Consider the following 17,783-nt stretch of genomic DNA (forward strand, 5'->3'; position numbering starts at 1 on the left):
AGTGACAATGTGTAACATTAACGTTAAACTGCCCAGAGATAAAGTACTTTGAAGGGACAAATACAATGTATGTCAAGCTAACTTTAACCAGAACCGTTGATTTAAAAATACGTATTAATTTGTCTTCGGTAATATTATTTCTACATATTTTTCACATACTAGCATATTAAAACCTTCAGTATAAAGTTGAACTTGCAATTATCCACTATATTTAAATATCACAGGAATTAAATTGAGCTATGTATCCACTTTCATGGAAAAACATAAATTTACTATTATTTGTTTATAGTTCTACTAGAGGCCCGGTGCACAAAATTCATGCATTGGGGGTGGGGTGGGGTCCCTCAGCCTAGCCTATGCCCTCTCACAGTCTGGGATCCCTTGCTCCTTACCGCCCACCTGCTTGCTGCTCCCTACTGCTCAGCTTGCTGCTCCTTAATGCTGCTGCGGAGATTCCGGCCACCGCTGTTGCATTCGCCAGCCTTAACCTCGGCCTCTGGCTGAGCGGCGCTCCCCCTGTGGGAGCACACTGACCACCAGGGGGCAGCTCCTACGTTGAGCGTCTGCCCCCTGGTGGTCAGTTCATAGCAACCAGTCATTCCACCGTTCGGTCAATTTGCATATTAGGGTTTTATTATATAGGATAGGATATCGAATGTGAACTGTAAATGAAAAATAAAATTTAAAAAAGAACCAAATAAAATTTTAGATCTGAAAAAGTTTTAAATATATAGTATATATATTTTTAATTCTCACCTGAGGATGTATTTAAAATTGATTTTTAGAGAAAGAAACATCCATGTGACAAAGAATTACCAGTAGGCTGCCTCTGCACCTGCTGACCCACTGGGATCTAACCTAAACCTAAGTATGTGCCCTAACCTAGAATCCAACAGGAAATCCTTTGGTGTACAGATTGAGACTCCAACCAGGGCATATCTGAAAAAAAAAATTTTTTTAATGTACCTTTAGGCCCTGGTCAGTGTGGATCAGTAGTTAGAATGTCCTCCCATGCACCAAAGGGTCATGGGTTCGATTCCAGGTGAGGGCACATACACAGGTTGTGGGTTCCATCCCTGTGGGATTGCTTGGGCAACTGATCAATGTTTCTCTTTCTCTTTCCCTCTCCCTTCCTTTCTCTCTAGAATCAATGAAAAAAACATATCCTTAGAGGAGGACTTAAAAAGAAAAAAAAATGCTGGTTTGGTTCAGTGGATAGTGCTTCTGCAGGTGAACCAAAGGGTACCGGGTTGGATTCCAATCAAGGGCACATCCCTGGGTTGCAGGCTCAATCCGGGGCCCTGGTCGGGGATTCAGCAAGAGGCAACCAATTGATATCTCTCACATTAGTTTCTGTCTTTCTCCCTCCCTTCCACTCTCTGTAAAAAAAATAATAAAATAAAATAAATATCAATGCAAAAATGTCCTCAGGTGAAGATTAACCCAAACAAACAAACAAACAAACAAACACCCATCCCCAGTGTGATTATTGAAGTAGTATATGAAGTATTTGTTGAATGAACAGGAAGGGATGGGGCTTTACTTTCTGTTTTAGCAACTCTGTAAGCCAGAAGGTTTAGTTTTTATTTTAATTTTTATTGATAGATTATTTTAGAGAGGGGAAGGGAGCGAGAGAAACACCAGGGTGTTGTTCCACTTATGATGCTCTCTTTGGTTACTTCTTGTCTGTGCCCTGACCAGGGATCCAACCCGCAACCTTACTGTATCAGGAGAAGGTTCTAACCCACTGCGCTGGGTGCTGCCTGTCAGGGCCCCTCAACAAAACCCTCTGGCATGCCCTGGCCCCTGCTGTGGGTCGGAGCTCCTCTGCCACAGCAAAGGTTTGGGTTCCATTCGGTCAGGGCACCTACTTAGGTTTCGGATTCAATCCCTGGTCGGGGCTGACTGCTGCTCAGGAAGTGACCGAGGACCTTTGAGTTCCATGTGCTCTAGTCATTAGGCAGGGAGCTGGGGTTCCATTGCCGACATGGCCGACTCCGATTCCCACTACCCCCGGTCCTCCACTGAGGATGACTTCAACTGTGGCAGCTGGGGGCCTCCGCCAGCGTACACATTTGCATGGGTAGGTGGCCCTCTCCACGGCTCACCGTCGCCCCGAGAGGCAGATTTCTGCATTCCCAGGGAGAGCGTCCTCCGCCGGACTCCCAGGGAGAGTGGGGTCCCAGAGGGAAAGCACTTTGCTCCGCCTCCCTTCGGGACTCCCTGGCCGGAGTGGAGCATGCATCCTGCGCAGGGCTCGGCGGGGAGAGCCGCCCCAGGGAGGCCTCCTAGCTGGGTGCTGAGAAAACGAAACTGGAGCCCTTCCTCCTTGAACCCTGTCATCTTCGGTGTAGAAAGGGACAGATGAAAGCCTCAGCAGCCTTACTGGGGCATCTTTAAATGAAGATGTTATTTTTTTGGTGAAAATAAATTTATTGTGTAATCAATATTGTGTAATCATTGTGATTTATTGTGTAATCATTGTGATTACACAATAACCTGCATTGAATTATCTGCTGGGATGTTTGTGCTTTAGGGCATGTGAACGCATTTTATTTTATTTGACGCAGCCATAAGTCCCCCGGCCTTGAGTGGCACGCAGCCACACTCACCCACTCCTGCGGGTAGTTACCCATGATGGTGTCCCAGATAATTTGCATATTCCTCTATTATTACATAGGATGTGGCAGAAGATAATATTTTAATAGGACATCAGAGACTTTTGTAATATTTGATTCTTACTAGAATATTGATCATGTCACTCAAAGTGCATTAAAAATATTAATATCCCCATTGTCATAACAATTCTTGAATATTGTTTCTTTATAAATCATTAAAATTCAGTTCTTTGGAGTTTCCCTTGAAATATCAGAATGTGTAAAGAAACTTTAGTTGTTTATGCCTATTGTTATTTACACATATGTACACATATGTAATCATATATATGTATATATATACATACACACATATATAAACAAATTTTATTAAAGTCAGTGGATTTCATGCATTACTTGGCTTAGTAACAACCAATTAAGAAACAAAAATAATATAACTTTGGTATAAGTAGAAAAGATTTTTAATAATACAGCAAACCAAACCTTTGATAGGCTGCTAGTCACATAATCATGTTAATTAAAGATTTTAGAGCTCAGTTTCCTCATATATAGTCTACTTCTAAAATACTTTAGAAATCCTTGATTTAGGGAACAATAATTGTAACCTTATTTTATGAAGGATACTGTGCTATCAAAGTTGATTAAAAAGATTTAGGAAATGGCCACTGCCTTCAGGAAACCCATGGTCTACTTTTGGGGATAATGTAAGTGCACAGAAACTGTAAAGGATTTGAAGCGTTTACTTTAATTAATACGTTCAAAGATGGCCCAAAGAAATATATGATGAATTAAGAACATCCAGGTAAGGAGAAATCACAGGGAGGAAGAGAAGTCTTTATGGGAGTATTCCCAGCGAACTTTTTGTGGAGATGTTGTTTTGACTAGATCTGAAAAAGAAGAATGTTAAGGAGGAGGGAAGAACATTCCATGAAAACAAAACAAAGCAAAAGCACATTCTCCAGAAAGAGCATGAGGGGAACATTGAACTCATTACCACAGGAGGTTTGTTTACAGGTAACAGTGACAGAGTAGATGTGAAAAGTGAAAGGTGGTGAAATAATAGACCTTAAATGTGAAATGAAGGGTCTTGGATAAAAATCCTGAAGAGGTAAGAGACAGGAAGTACTTTTAATCCAAAGAATAATGTGAATCAAATGATATTTTAGGATCATCAGTCTGGTAGTGGAGTGCAGAATGAATCAGAGAGAAGGAGAGAAAATAAAAGCAGAGAGACAGGCAAACATTATTTACAGCATGATGGGTAAAAAGTGGTGGTCTGCTATCTTTTAAAGGAAATGCGGGCCACATAAAGAGATTTTTCACTCACCTCAGGTTCAATTGAAGTCAAACCTTTACTGATAAAAAGTACAGTTTCCACGAGTGACAAATGATGTGCTAAAATGAAAAAAACACTCCTGTTTTGTCTTTTTTTTTTGTTCAATTAGAGTTAAGATTTGTACTTTACATTGAATGTGGCAGAGGCTATGTGCCTACTTTTCTCTGTGATGTGACATCAGATAGTAGGGACTTGACAATTTTAGGACAATGAACTTGCATATTCTAAGCAGTAGATACTTTTGGATTGCTCTAATTTTGATTAAACATTTTCAAGAGGGACTGAAATATAATTTGAAGGATTCTTGGTTTCTTTTTAAAAAGTGTCAGTTCCAGTGATGTGTCTGAATGGTCTGGCTAATAATCCTAACTTTGACAACCATATCTTATCAGTGACATTGGCTGATTTTTGCACTCCACCAAGGCAACAGAGATCAATTCTCATAGCAGCTTGACTTCCAGGAAAATTTGTATAGTTTCGCTTTGGCAGTTTGACGGTTATGAGAATATTTTGAGATTTTCACACATGAAATATGTTACCATTTTGATATTCCTACACAAGGGACATTAATGTATTTTATTAGTTTATCTTTTTTCTTACCAGTAAGGAGAATAGTGATAGATATTATGACACAAGATTAACATGTCAAAACAGAACTTATATTTGGCAAATTATAATTTGTGATTCTTGGAATCTGAAAGATCAAGTTCTCTGTGCATTCACTCATTTAGCTAGAGCAGTGGTCAGCAAACTCATTAGTCAACAGAGCGGCAAACTGCGGCTCGCGAGCCGCAGTTTGCCGACCACTGAGCTAGAGTATCTACAGTTCAACCTGAAGACTGAGAGACAATGCCTAGTTTGACAAATAATTCTTTAAGTTTTGTAGAAATTCTCAGTCTTAGATAAATTTGTGTGGTTTGAAGTACAAGACTATAAAGATTTTATCTGCAGCCTGGCTAGCGTGGCTCTGTGGTTGAGTGTCAACCTATGAACCAGGACTTCACAGGTTCGATTCCTGGTCAGAGCACATGCCCAGGTTGCAAGCTCGATCCCCAGTAGGGGGCGTGCAGGAGGCAGCTGATTGATGACGTTTCTCTCTCATTGATGTTCTATCTCTCTCCCCTCTCCCTTCCTCTCTCTCTTAAAAAAAAACAATAAAGATTTTATTTGCAAATAAAACAATATCTTAGACACTTGTGTCAGCTCAGTCTTTTCTATAAAATAAAACACAACATTTAAATAAAAGACCCATCTCCATTATTCTTGGACTTTTTTATTATTTATTTATTTATTTATTTATTTATTTATTTATTTATTTATTTATTTATTTATTTATTTTAGCTCAAAGGTTCATTGAAAAACCTCCTAAATGTGATAAACTATGAAAATGCAGAAACAGTGCAAATCAATCATGGCTATTCTGCCACGGAGTCCACGTTAGCTTTTTCAGGTGTGGTACTTTCTCAGAGGTTTTGTGCATTAGGAAAAACCAGCTTTAGAGAACTCCATTCAAAGATCTCTTTGAGATCCCATGAAAGCTTTATCACTAGAGTTTAAGTGAAAATATCTCTCCATTGTCCTTCCTACCACCTTGCGAATTTAAATGGTAGGGATTATGAAACCACAACATCTGTCTCCAAAAAAATCTAAAATTCTTCCCTCTTGCCATTGTATTCCCTTTACACTATTGATCTGGTTGAGGCATCCATGAGTTGCGAAAACAATTCTAATCAAGTTGATTGTAAAATATGAGGATTTTTTTCTCACAATTTGATACACTTTGCCCTCATAATTTTGGCTTCTAATCAAAGCCATTACAAGTGTCACAGCGAGTTGTTATTGCTTGTGATTCTGCAAGAACCATCAAGCAAATTGGGAGATGTCTATGTTCTAATAGACATTCGGCTGTGGTCCAAATGATACCTGGAAAGGAGATAGGAGAAAAACAACAGGAAGACTATTCTGAAATTCATTTAAACATAAAGGTGGCAAGAAATAGTATTTTCACTCACCTTATGACCCTAGGTTGGTTTTTTTTAAATCTGACTTTAATATCACCTAGTCTTAATTTTTATTTTAAATATTTTAAAATAAAGTCTTTTGTAAGATTTGGAATTGAACATTTAAAACCAAAATTTCAAAAAACAACAACATAAAAGCACACAAAGAGCCCTTGAGGCTCCTTGACAGTGCCGTCACTAGAGCATCCACCTTCCCATCCTTTCTCTAATTGTAACAACTCAGATGCTCATTTGCCTATCATTTGTGTTTGTAAGAGTGAGGAAACCAGATGTGGCATATTTTCTAAAATGCTCTATTTCTGCTCAGTGAATAATAGTCTCTGAGTTAATTTTTCAATTCAAATTATCCAGAATCACAAAATATAGAAAGGGTGTACATAAAAATTAAGTGTTTTTTTCCAGTCCCCAGCTGACACTGGCTATTAAGATGGATGAAGATTGCTTCTTCAATGTATATCACAAGTCACAAAATGTTCCTGTTAATTGTGATTTCTTATACTATTTTATCATATGTTCTAGAGAAAACCATGTTACTTTTGGGTACTATAGTCAGGATTTGTCAATTGAACAAGTTGGGTTATGGGGAGTGTGCTCTTGTAGAAGAAACCTAGGACACCTAGCCAGGAGTGAAATATACACACACACACACAAAATACATTCCATACTCACTCTATCATGAATTGATTTAATAACAACCTTTGCCAGATACATTTGTCTATTTTAGAATCTAAAACCTTGATTAAACGTCAATCAGATTAGTTATTTGGTATCACGTGAACAAAATCTTTAAGTAATAGATGTTCTTACTTACATTTTTCCTAACCAAAATGGCCTAACTAACTGATATTATATTGTTTTATTAAAAATGGCTATGAATTCTACTCTAAATTTTATATTTCTTGTGCACTTTAAGCTTTACTTTTCTAATATTTCTGAAGTAAAATTCTAACTTTATTTTTTTTTCAGCTAATCCCTTTTCCCAAAGCTTTATACCTTTGTATTTCTTTCTTTTATTGCTTAAAAAAGGTGTGTCTTCTCATTGCAGGCTAGTTGTGCTACAACTTTTTGCCTCATATCTTCACAAACATCTACCTAATCTCAGTCAGTTATTAAAAATAGATTCAGTAGCAATTTTTTGTTACTTACAGGTACTTTATTTTGAAAAGTCCTATATAGCATTTTACTTTGCAACTACATCAAGGATTATAAAGTTAAAATGGAGCAAAAGGAAAACATTTTTATAATTTTTTATAATTTTTGCTTCTTCATAATATATATTATATATAAATATTATCTATACTAGAGGCCCGGTGCATGAATTGATGCACAGGTGGGTCCCTCAGCCTGGCCGGTGATCAGGGCTGATAAGGGCTGGCCAGCTGGGGGAAGAGGCTGCGGGAGGTTTGCCAGCTGCGGGAAATTGGTGTGGGAGCGCATTGACCACTAAGGGGCGCCCCCTGGTGGTCAGTGCACATCATAATGACCGGTCAACCAGTCGTTCAGTCATTTGGTCTCTTAGGCTTTTATATATATAGTTTTGCCATTATATATCACTCCCCCAATGGACCTATAACATTTTTTTAAATTTTTTTAAATTTCTTTATTGATTAAGGTATTACATATGTGTCCTTATCCCTCCATTAACCCCCCAACACCCCCCCCAAACATGCCCTCACCCCCCTGGTGTTCGTGTCCATTGGTTAGGCTTATATTCATGCATACAAGTCCTTTGGTTGATCTCTCCTCCTTTCCCCCACCTTCCCTATCTCCCCTCTGAGGTTTGGCAGTCTGACTGATGCTTCTCTGTCTCTGGTTCTCTCCCTGTTCATTAGTTTATGTTGTTCATTATATTCCACAAATGAATGAGATCATGTGGTATTTATCTTTCTCTGACTGGCTTATTTCACTTAGCATAATGCTCTCCAGTTCCATCCATGCTGTTGCAAATGGTAAGAACTCCTTCTTTTTTATTGCAGCATAGTATTCCATTGTGTAGATGTACCACAGTTTTTTAATCCACTCATCTGCTGATAGGCACTTAGGCTGTTTCCAAATCTTAGCTGTGGTAATTTGTGCTGCTATGAACATAGGGGTGCATATATCCTTTCTGATTGGTGTTTCTAGTTTCTTGGGATATATTCCTAGAAGTGAGATCACTGGGTCAAATGAGAATTCCATTTTTAGTTTTTTGAGGAAACTCCATACTGTTCTCCACAGTGGCTACACCAGTCTGCATTCCCACCAGTAGTGCAAAAGAGTTCCTTTTTTCTCCGCATCCTCGCCAACACTTGTCGATTGTTGATTTGTTGATGATAGCTATTCTGACAGGTGTGAGATGATACCGCATTGTTGTTTTGATTTGCATCTCTTGGATAATTAGTGACTTTGAGCATGTTTTCATATGTCTCTTGGCCTTCCTTCTGTCCTCCTTTGAAAAATGTCTATTTAGGTCCGTTGCCCATTTTCTGGTTGGATTGTTTATCTTCCTTTTGTTGAGTTGTATGAATTCCTTGTAAATGTTGGAGATTAAACCCTTATTGGTGATGACATTGGCAAATATGTTCTCCCACGCAGTGGGCTTTCTTGTTGTTTTGTTGATGGTTTTTTTTGCTGTTCAAAAGCTTTTCATTTTGATGTAGTCCCATCTGTTTATTTTCTCTTTGGCTTCCATTGCCCTAGGAGCAGTATCAGTGAAAAAGTTCCTTTGGCATATGTCTGAGATTTCGTTGCCTGTGGATTCCTCTAGTATTTTTATAATTTCCCATCTTATGTTTAAGTCCTTTATCCATTTTGAGTTTATTTTTGTGTAAGGTGTAAGTTGGTGGTCTAGTTTCATTTTTTTGCATGTATCTGTCCAATTTCCCCAACAACATTTGTTGAAGAGACTGTCTTGACTCCATTTTATGTTCATGCCTCCTTTGTCAAATATTAATTTGGCATAGTGGTTTGGGTCGATTTCTGGGTTCTATATTCTATTCCAATGATCTATATGTCTGTTCTTGTGCCAGTACCAGGCTGTTTTGAGAACAGTGGCTTTGTAATACAGCTTGATATCTGGTATTGAGACCCCACCTACTTTGTTCTTCTTTCTCAGGATTGCTGTGGCTATTCAGGGTCTTTTTTTGTTCCAGATGAATTTTTGGAAAGTTCGTTGTAGGTGTGTGAAATATGCCATTGGTATTTTAATGGGGATTGCATTGAATCTGTAGATTGCTTTGGGTGGTATGGACATTTTGATGATGTTGATTCTACCAATCCATGAACACGGTATGTTCTTCCATCTGTTTATGTCTTCCTCTATCTCTTTTTTTCAGTGTCCTGTAGTTTTTCGCATATAGGTCTTTTACCTCCTTAGTTAAGTTTATTCCTAGTTATCTTAATTTTTTTGGTGGGATGGTAAATGGGATTGCTTTTTTAGTCTCTCTTTATATAAGTTCACTTTTGTTGTAAAGGAATGCCATAGATTTCTTGGCATTAATTTTGTATCCTGCTACATTGCCAAATTCATTTATTAAGTCTAATAATATTTTGATGGAGTCTTTAGGGTTTTCTATGTACAATATCATGTCATCTGCAAAGAAGGACAGCTTTACTTCTTCTTTTTCAATTTGGATGCCTTTTATTTCTTCTTCTTGTCTGATTGCAATGGCTAGTACTTCCAGTACTATGTTGAACAGGAGTGGTGAGAGTGGGCATCCCTGTCTTGTTCCTGTTCTTAGGGGAAATAGTTTTAGTTTTTGAGTATGATGTTGGCTGTGGGTTTTTCATATATGGCTTTTATTAGGTTGAGGTATGATCCTTCTATTCCCACCTTGTTGAGATTTTTTTATCAAGAAGGGGTGTGGATTTTGTCAAATGCGTTTTCTGCATCAATTGAAATGATTATGTGATTTTTATCTCTCAATTTGTTTATGTGATGTATCAAGTTTATTGATTTGCAGATATTGTACCATCCTTGCATCCCCGGGATAAATCCTACTTGGTCATGGTGTATGACCTTTCTGATGTATTGCTGGATCCGATTTGCTAGAATTTTGTGAAGGATTTTGGCATCTATGTTCATGAGGGATATTGGCCTATAATTCTCTTTCATTGTGTTGTCTTTATCTGGTTTTGGTATTAGGGTAATGCTGGCTTCATAGAAAGAGCTTGGAAGTGTTCCTTCCTCTTGAATTTTTTGGAATAGTCTGAGGAGGATAGGTTTTTCTTCCTTGAATGTTTGGTATAATTCCCCTGTGAAGCCGTCTGGCCCTGGGCTTTTGTTTGCTGGGAACTTTTTGCTGACTGCTTCAATTTCATCTATAGTTATTGGCCTATTGAGATTTTTAGAATCTTCCTGATTGAGTTTTGGAAGGTTGTATTTTTCTAGGAATATGTCCATTTCCTCCAGGTTGTCTAGTTTGTTGGAGTAGAATTGTTCATAGTATTTTTAACGATCCTTTGTATTTCTGTGGGGTCTGTTGTTATTTCACCTCTCTCATTTCTGATTTTGTTTATTTGGGTCCTCTCTCTTTGCTTCTTGGTGAGCCTGGCTAGAGGTTCATCAATCTAGTTTATCCTTTCAAAGAACCAGCTCTTGTTTCATTGATCTTTTGTATTTTTTTTTTTTTTTTGGTCTCTATGTCATTTATTTCTTCTCTGATCTTTATTATCTCCTTCCTTCTGCTCACTATGGGCTTTTCTTGTTTGTTGCTCTCTTTCTAATTCTTTGAGTTGTAGAGTTAAATGATTTACTACAATTTTTTCTTGCTTTTTGAGGTAGGCCTGTAGAGCTATGAACTCCCTCTCAGGACTGCTTTCATTGTGTCCCATAGATTTTGGATTGTTGTGTTTTTGTTGTCATTAGTTTCCAGGATGCTTTTAATTTCTTCTTTGATCTCATTGGTAACCCAGTCATTATTTAATAGCATGCTAGTCAGCTTCCAAGTGTTTAAGATTTTTGGATTGTTTTTATTGTAGTTTATTTCTAATTTTATGACATTGTGGTCTGAGAAGATGTTTGGTATGATCTCATTCTTCTTGAATTTGGGGAAAATTTGCTAGTGACCCAATATGTGGTCTATTTTTGAAAATTTCCCATGTGCACTTGAGAAGAACGTATATTCTGTGGCTTTGGGATGCAATGTTCTGAAGATGTCAGTTAAGTCCATCTGATCTAGTGAGTCATTTAGGATTGCTGTGTCTTTGCTGATTTTTTGGCTAGAGGATTTATCCAATGATGTCAGTGGTGTATTAATGTCCCCTACTATGATTGTATTGTTGTCGATCTCTCCCTTGATATCTTCCAGGAGTTTTGTTATTTATTTGGGTGCTCCTGCGTTGGATGCATATATGTTTATCAAGGTTATATCCTGTTGTTGTATCGATCCCTTTAGTATTATAAAGTAGCCTTCCTTATCTCTTGTTATGGCCTTCACTTTGAGGTCTATTTTGTCAGATATAAGTATTGGTACCCCAGCTTTTTTTTCATTTCCATTTGCCTGAAAGATATTTTTCCATCCCTTCACTTTCAATCTGTGTGAGTCCCTTGTTCTGAGGTGGGTCTCTTGTAGACAGCATATATATGAGTCGTGTTTTTTTCATCCATTCAGCCACTCGATGTCTTTTGATTAGAGCATTTAGTCCATTTATGTTTAAAGTTATTACTGAAAAGTACTTGTTTGTAGTCATATCTATTTTTGTGTCTGTGTTCCTTCTTATGTTTTTATTTCTTCTTTTTACAGTATTCCCTTTAGCATTTCTTGCATTGCTGGTTTGGTAGTGATAAACTCCCTTAGCCTTTTTTTGTCTGTGAAGCTCCTGATTTCCCTTTCAATTTTGATTGATAGTCTTGCTGGATAGAGTATTCTTGGATTAAGTCCTTTGCTTTGCATCACTTTGTATACCTACTTCCATTCCCTTTTAGCTTGATGTGTTTCTTTGAGAAATCATTTGATAATATGATGGGGGATCCTTTGTAGGTAACCCTCTGTTTCTCTCTTGCCGCCTTTAAGATTCTCTCTTTGTCGTTAATATTTGCCATTGAAATTATGATGTGTCTTGGTGTGGGTCTTTTGGGATTGATCCTGCTTGGGACTCTCTGTACTTGTGTAACATTTTCTTCCCCATATCCGGGAAGTTTTCTGTCATTATTTCTTCAAATAGATTTTCTAATCCTTGCTGCTCTTCTTGTCCTTCTGGCAGCCCTATTATATGTATGTTACTTCATTTCATGTTGTCCCAAAGCTCCCTTAGGCTTTCCTCCTGCTTTTTAATTTTTTTCTCCAGTTGCTGTTCAGATTGAGCTTGTTTCTGTACCTGATCTTCTAACTCACTAATTCGGTCCTCTGCTTCTTCTAGTCTACTGTTGAAACTTTCCATGGTGTTTTTGATTGTAGCTATATCACTTTTCATTTCTTCCTGATTCTTGCATAGGTAGTTGATTTTCTCATCCATCCAATGTATGAATTCCACAACCATCACTCTGAATTCTTTTTTGGTCATGTGGCATGCTTTAATTTCACTAATTTCCTTTCTTGGCGACTCCTTGTTTTCTTTCCTCTGGGGATTGTGTCATCTCCCCATTCTGATTATCCCCAGAAGGTTCAAACTTCGAGTTGCGTGGACCTGGGCTGTGTGCCCTGGGAGGTTCACACCACCTGAGTGTCACTGAAGTGCTCCAACACTAGGATGTGTGGCTGCCATGGGTTCGTGGGAACCAGGCTCGCCCAGGGTCAGTGTTACCAACATTCAATGTGGTCTCGTGAGCGCACCTAGAATCATGGACCCCGCCTGCACTGCGCTGTTGGCGTGTGCCAAAAATGAGTCCCCTAGTGCATGCCAGGAGTTAGAGTTTCCCTGTGTCTGCACCAAGAATTGAGTATCAGAGTCTCCGTTGCCTCGTGTGGCTTCTCGCTAAGAATCAGGGTCCCGTGTGTGTATGCACCAAGAATTGGAGTCACTGGCCTCAGTGTGAATGCACTGTGAGTCAGGGATCCCAGGCGCACATGGTTAGAAACAGAGTCAAGTCGGTGGTGCTCAGTGCTGCCTCTTTCAGGTAGAATCTGGGTCCCAGTCACCATGGGGGACTGGGTTGCACAGTAGCACTATTGTGTGCCTGCGCTGTGGAAAACAGACTTCCGTGTGCGCTGCGGAAAACAGATTTCCATCTGCGCTTGCCCAGAATCGAAGTCAGTGGCACTGCCGCCCTGTGTGGGCTTCGGGTTTGGTCACCCGATTGCGTTGCGGGGAGCAGATCCCAGTCTCTGTGCATGCACAGGCTCAAATTCCCATAGCAGCACTGCGGTCCGTGAGTGGGCTCCCAAACTCAAATTCCCATAGGGGAGCTGCGGCCCGAGCGAGCGGCGGGTCTTTCAGTTACTATGGTGCTATCCACAGTCCTGCGGGGAGGGGGATAGGCTCTTTGACTCACCGAAATCTGTGGCTGGGAAGTCTGGATTTTTGTTGTATGTAGGTCTGAAGCTGTGGTCGCAGTTCTCTGTCCCCAGTGGCTGTAGGGTCCTGGTATGCATCTGAGACACAACTGGGTGGTGCTGAGGCCAGGATCCTAGTATCAAACAGCTGTTTCTTAAGATGGCGTGGTCTCTGTGCCCGCACTGGCCACCAGGAAGTGCTCGCTTTGTGCGCGGGGCTCCGCCATCTAAGACTGCCTGGTTTGGCAGCTCCTTGGAGGACCTGCAAAATCTAACTGTCCCTAGCTCATACACACACACACCACACATGTGTACACTCTCCTCTATGGTTCCCTCACTCTCTCACACTCTCTCCCTCCCTACCTTCCTGCCGGTCGCCATCTTCCAATCCCGAAGATACTCGACCTATAGCATTTTACTTTGCAATTACATCAAGGATTACAAAGTTAATCCTTGATAAGTGAAATAAGTCAGAGAAAGACAAATACAATATTATTTCATTTATTGATATATGGAATGTAAAGAGCAAAATACATGAACAAACAAAATTAAAACACAATCATAGATACAGAGAACAGACTAATGATTGCCAGAGGGGAGGTGGGGTTGAGGGACTAGTACAATAAGTACAAAGTAGTAGTTACAGAATAGTCACCAGGATGTAAAGTACAGCATAAGGAATATAGTCAATAATCTATAATAATAAAAGTATAATATGCTAATTAGACCAGATGTCCTTCCGGAGGAAGCCCCAGTGGCAGGGGCCGAGGCAGAGGCAGGCAGGCAGTGGCCGAGGCAGCTGCCTCTGTGTCAGGGGCTAAGCCCCTTTCAAGAATTTCTTGCATCGGGCCTCTAGTATTATAATAACTGTGTATGGTGCCAGGTGGGTACTGGAAATATCAGGGGAGCACTTTCTGAAGTGTATGATTGCCTGACCGCTGTGATGTACACCTGAAATGAATACAAAATGATATTAAATATATACTAATTTTTAAAAAGTCCCTGACAGGGACATGTCCTGCTCATCTAATAGTTCTATGCCAATAGTATGCACTCAGTAAATATTTACTGGGAAAACAGTTGAAAAGAATAAAAGTTTTATAAGTAAAGCCACTAATATATTTTGTCTGTAAAAAAGAAAGAAAAGGAAATGTAGTGAGTATTTATTAGAATGTATGTGCCAGGTAAGCACTTTACATGATTATCTCATTTCATCTCATTGTTTATTGAATATAATTTACCTATCTTTACATTTCTAACATTCTAAATTACCTAGCACATTCAACATTAAGATGGCAAGGAAGGAATATATATTATTTTTATTGACTTTCCAAATTGCATAGTACTTTTCAAGTAATAACCCTTTTATCATTCAGGGTACTTATTTAAGTTAAAAACTATCCAAGTTTTGCTTTTGATGCCCCTGAGAATAGTGATGACATACATTAAGCAGTGGGGTGTGATATATGGTTAGTCTGATTAAATGATATGTCCCTGGTAAAAATCTGGCTATGCTCAAATGTGACTTCCTCTTTGATTTGTTTGATTATTAGGTGGTATCTATAAAACAAAGTATTTTCTATAATTCTAAATATTTGAATAAATTTAATAATTAAGTAGATAAACTAAGAATTTAATTTTTTCTAGATACTTAGTACTCTATGAAAATATTAGAATGGTGATCATATTGAAACAGTAGGCCCTAGCTGATTTGGTTCAGTGGATAGAGCGTCAGCCTATGGACTGAAGGGTCCCGGATTCAATTCCCAGCAAGGGCACATGCCTGGGTTGCGGGCATGATCCCCGGTAGGGAGCGTGCAGGAGGCAGCTGATCACTGATTCTCTCATCATTGATATTTCTATCTCTCTCCCTCTCACTTCCTCTCTGAAATCAATAAAAATATATATTTAAAAAAAGAAATAATAGAGTATTCTTCACTGGTATTGTGGAATGAATAAACTAGCCACACATCCCAATGTTGTTATTTCTTTTCTTCACCCAACTTTATTGTGCTTACATCCATGTATTCATTTTTTAATTTTATGCATATTTATGAAGTCTTTAATACTGATTTCTACTAGGAATTTTTTAAATGAATTATACTTTTATCTTGCCCCATATTTCATAGAAACAAATGGAAAAGTGAATGCCTGTCAGAAAATTTAACAAGGCAGTAGGTGGTGTAAGAATGAGATGTAGACATAGTACTAATATTATAGTACTAAGGGAGTTTAGAGGAGAGATGAGTTTATAAGGAGAATAAGAGATTTCTGTAGCAGATAAAATATTCCTTTAGCTTTGCAAAAAGTGAAGGATTTAGAAAATGGAAAGTTGCAAGAAAAGAGGGAATAGGAAGTAAAATTGACACAGACATGGGAAAGTAAACTATGCATAAGAGAGCAGGGAAAGGAGCTAACATATATTCAATGCTGTTGTTTGTAGGTGCTTTCAATGTTATTTCATTTTACCTTAACAATAGCTAAATAAAGGGGATCTTATTGTGAAAATTTTTATAAAAACTAAAATGAAAGGCAGAAAGAAAGACACCATTTTCTCTCTGAAACCTAAGTCCAGGTTTTGTTGTTGTTGGTTTTTTTTTCCAGAACAGCACATCAATCAGCTAAAAGTAGTATAATCCAGCATGCATGCTTGGATCATAGGGTGATGAGAGAGCTTAGTGTTAATTAAATGGAAGGTCTTGTATGTCATTGAAAGAAATATTGGAATTATTCATTAGGTGATAGTGAGTCATTCATTTATATTTTTATTTAGACAACCAACATTTATTGAAATCTTCATTTACAAGCAGTGTCCTAAGCCCTAGAGATAAATGTGTGTACAAGACAGTAAGTATTTTATAAACAACATATTCAAAACTATCCTGAAGACAGGTTTCATATATGATAAAAAGAGGAAAAATAACCCTAAATTATTCAGGATAGCTTATTATTTAACAGAAATTACATTTATTTTATGGATATACAATAGCAGACTATCATATGATCTCTTTATAGACAAGATTTATTCTAAACTCATACTTAGACTAGGAAACCATATTATATGTCCTCATAACTTTTAGCCCCTCTCCCCAATCCACACACGCACAAACACAAAAAATCATACAAAAAGAAATTATAACTACATTTCAGACCTTCCTTAAATTCAATACTTATCAACTCTCCTTTGTATATTAATTTTATTTTCTTCTCACTTTTTCTGTACTTGTGGAAAGAATCAAATTTCTCATTAAAATATGTATTTGACTCTGAGATTTTCAGATACAAAACAACTTAGCTATCATGTAGTGTAATATACAATATTTAGATAACTTGAATTACTATATTGTGGTGATATTAGCATATTTGATGTGTGTGATAACTATATGAAATATTTTAACAAATATCTGTTTTCGTCTTTGAATAGTGCACATATGTCTCCACGGGTCAACAGTGTGTTTCTGGCTCCAGAGTTAGCACTTTTTATCTGTTACTAAAACAAGTTTTCATAAATCTTTATTGTACGTCAAAGAAGAAGGTGCACATATTGAGTCAGAAACAGTAACACATATTGATGTATATTTGTAACTTATCTCAAATTTAAAATTTCTTTATATATATATTAATGATTTCAGAGAGGAAGGAAGAGGGAAAGAGAGATAGAAACATCAATGATGAGAGAGAATCATCAATCGGCTGCTTGCTGCACGCCCCCCACTGGGGATCCAGCCTACAACCCGGGCATGTGTCCTTGACCGGAATCAAACCCGAGACCCTTTAGTCCATAGGCTGATGCTCCATCCACTGAACCAAACCAGCCAGGACCCCAATTTAATATTATTATGCAATTTTGAAAAACAAAGGTGGCAAAGAACTTTTCATTTGATGCCTAATAAATTCATATTTGGAGAAATCAAAATCGAGTAAAAGTGTTTGAGAAATATTCATTCACTTATGAGGTAGGATTCCTACCTTATAGAGCAGGTTAATTTTGACTTTCTTTCCTGAAATCTTTCTTGTTGGTCATAGCTGGGAATGAGGAGGTGCTACTGGCATCTAGGAGATAGAGTCTAGTGCTGCTAAACATCATGCAATACACAGGACAGTCCTCCACAACAAAGAATTTCAGATCCAAAATGTCCATAGAGCCCATGTTGAGAAACCTCGCCTTAGAGGGTAGCAGGAAGTAAACCTGCCACCACTGCGGAGAAGCAAGAGTGGAAAATGAGACAAGACACAAACCGCACTACTTTGTAGAGTGAACAGTTACACACAGCAGCTGTCCGGTAGTGCCCTTCATTTAGTTGCCTGTGTGACTAACTATAGAAATTGCTTAGTATCAGAAGATACATGTCTCACAGTTCAGCACTCTCAGGAAGGTCCACCAGAGACTGTCTCTCTC

The 17,783-nt window shown here is 38.3% G+C and overlaps 1 protein-coding gene across 2 annotated transcripts in view; it reads left to right on the forward strand.

Moving 5' to 3' along the window:
• The window catches only part of LRP1B (LDL receptor related protein 1B), a 1,782,191-nt gene that overhangs the window by 1,001,334 nt on the left and 763,074 nt on the right, over positions 1–17,783 (forward strand). The window lies entirely within an intron of this gene.

The sequence above is a fragment of the Plecotus auritus genome, assembly GCF_963455305.1.
Source record: "Plecotus auritus genome assembly, chromosome: 5".
NCBI lineage: Eukaryota > Metazoa > Chordata > Mammalia > Chiroptera > Vespertilionidae > Plecotus > Plecotus auritus.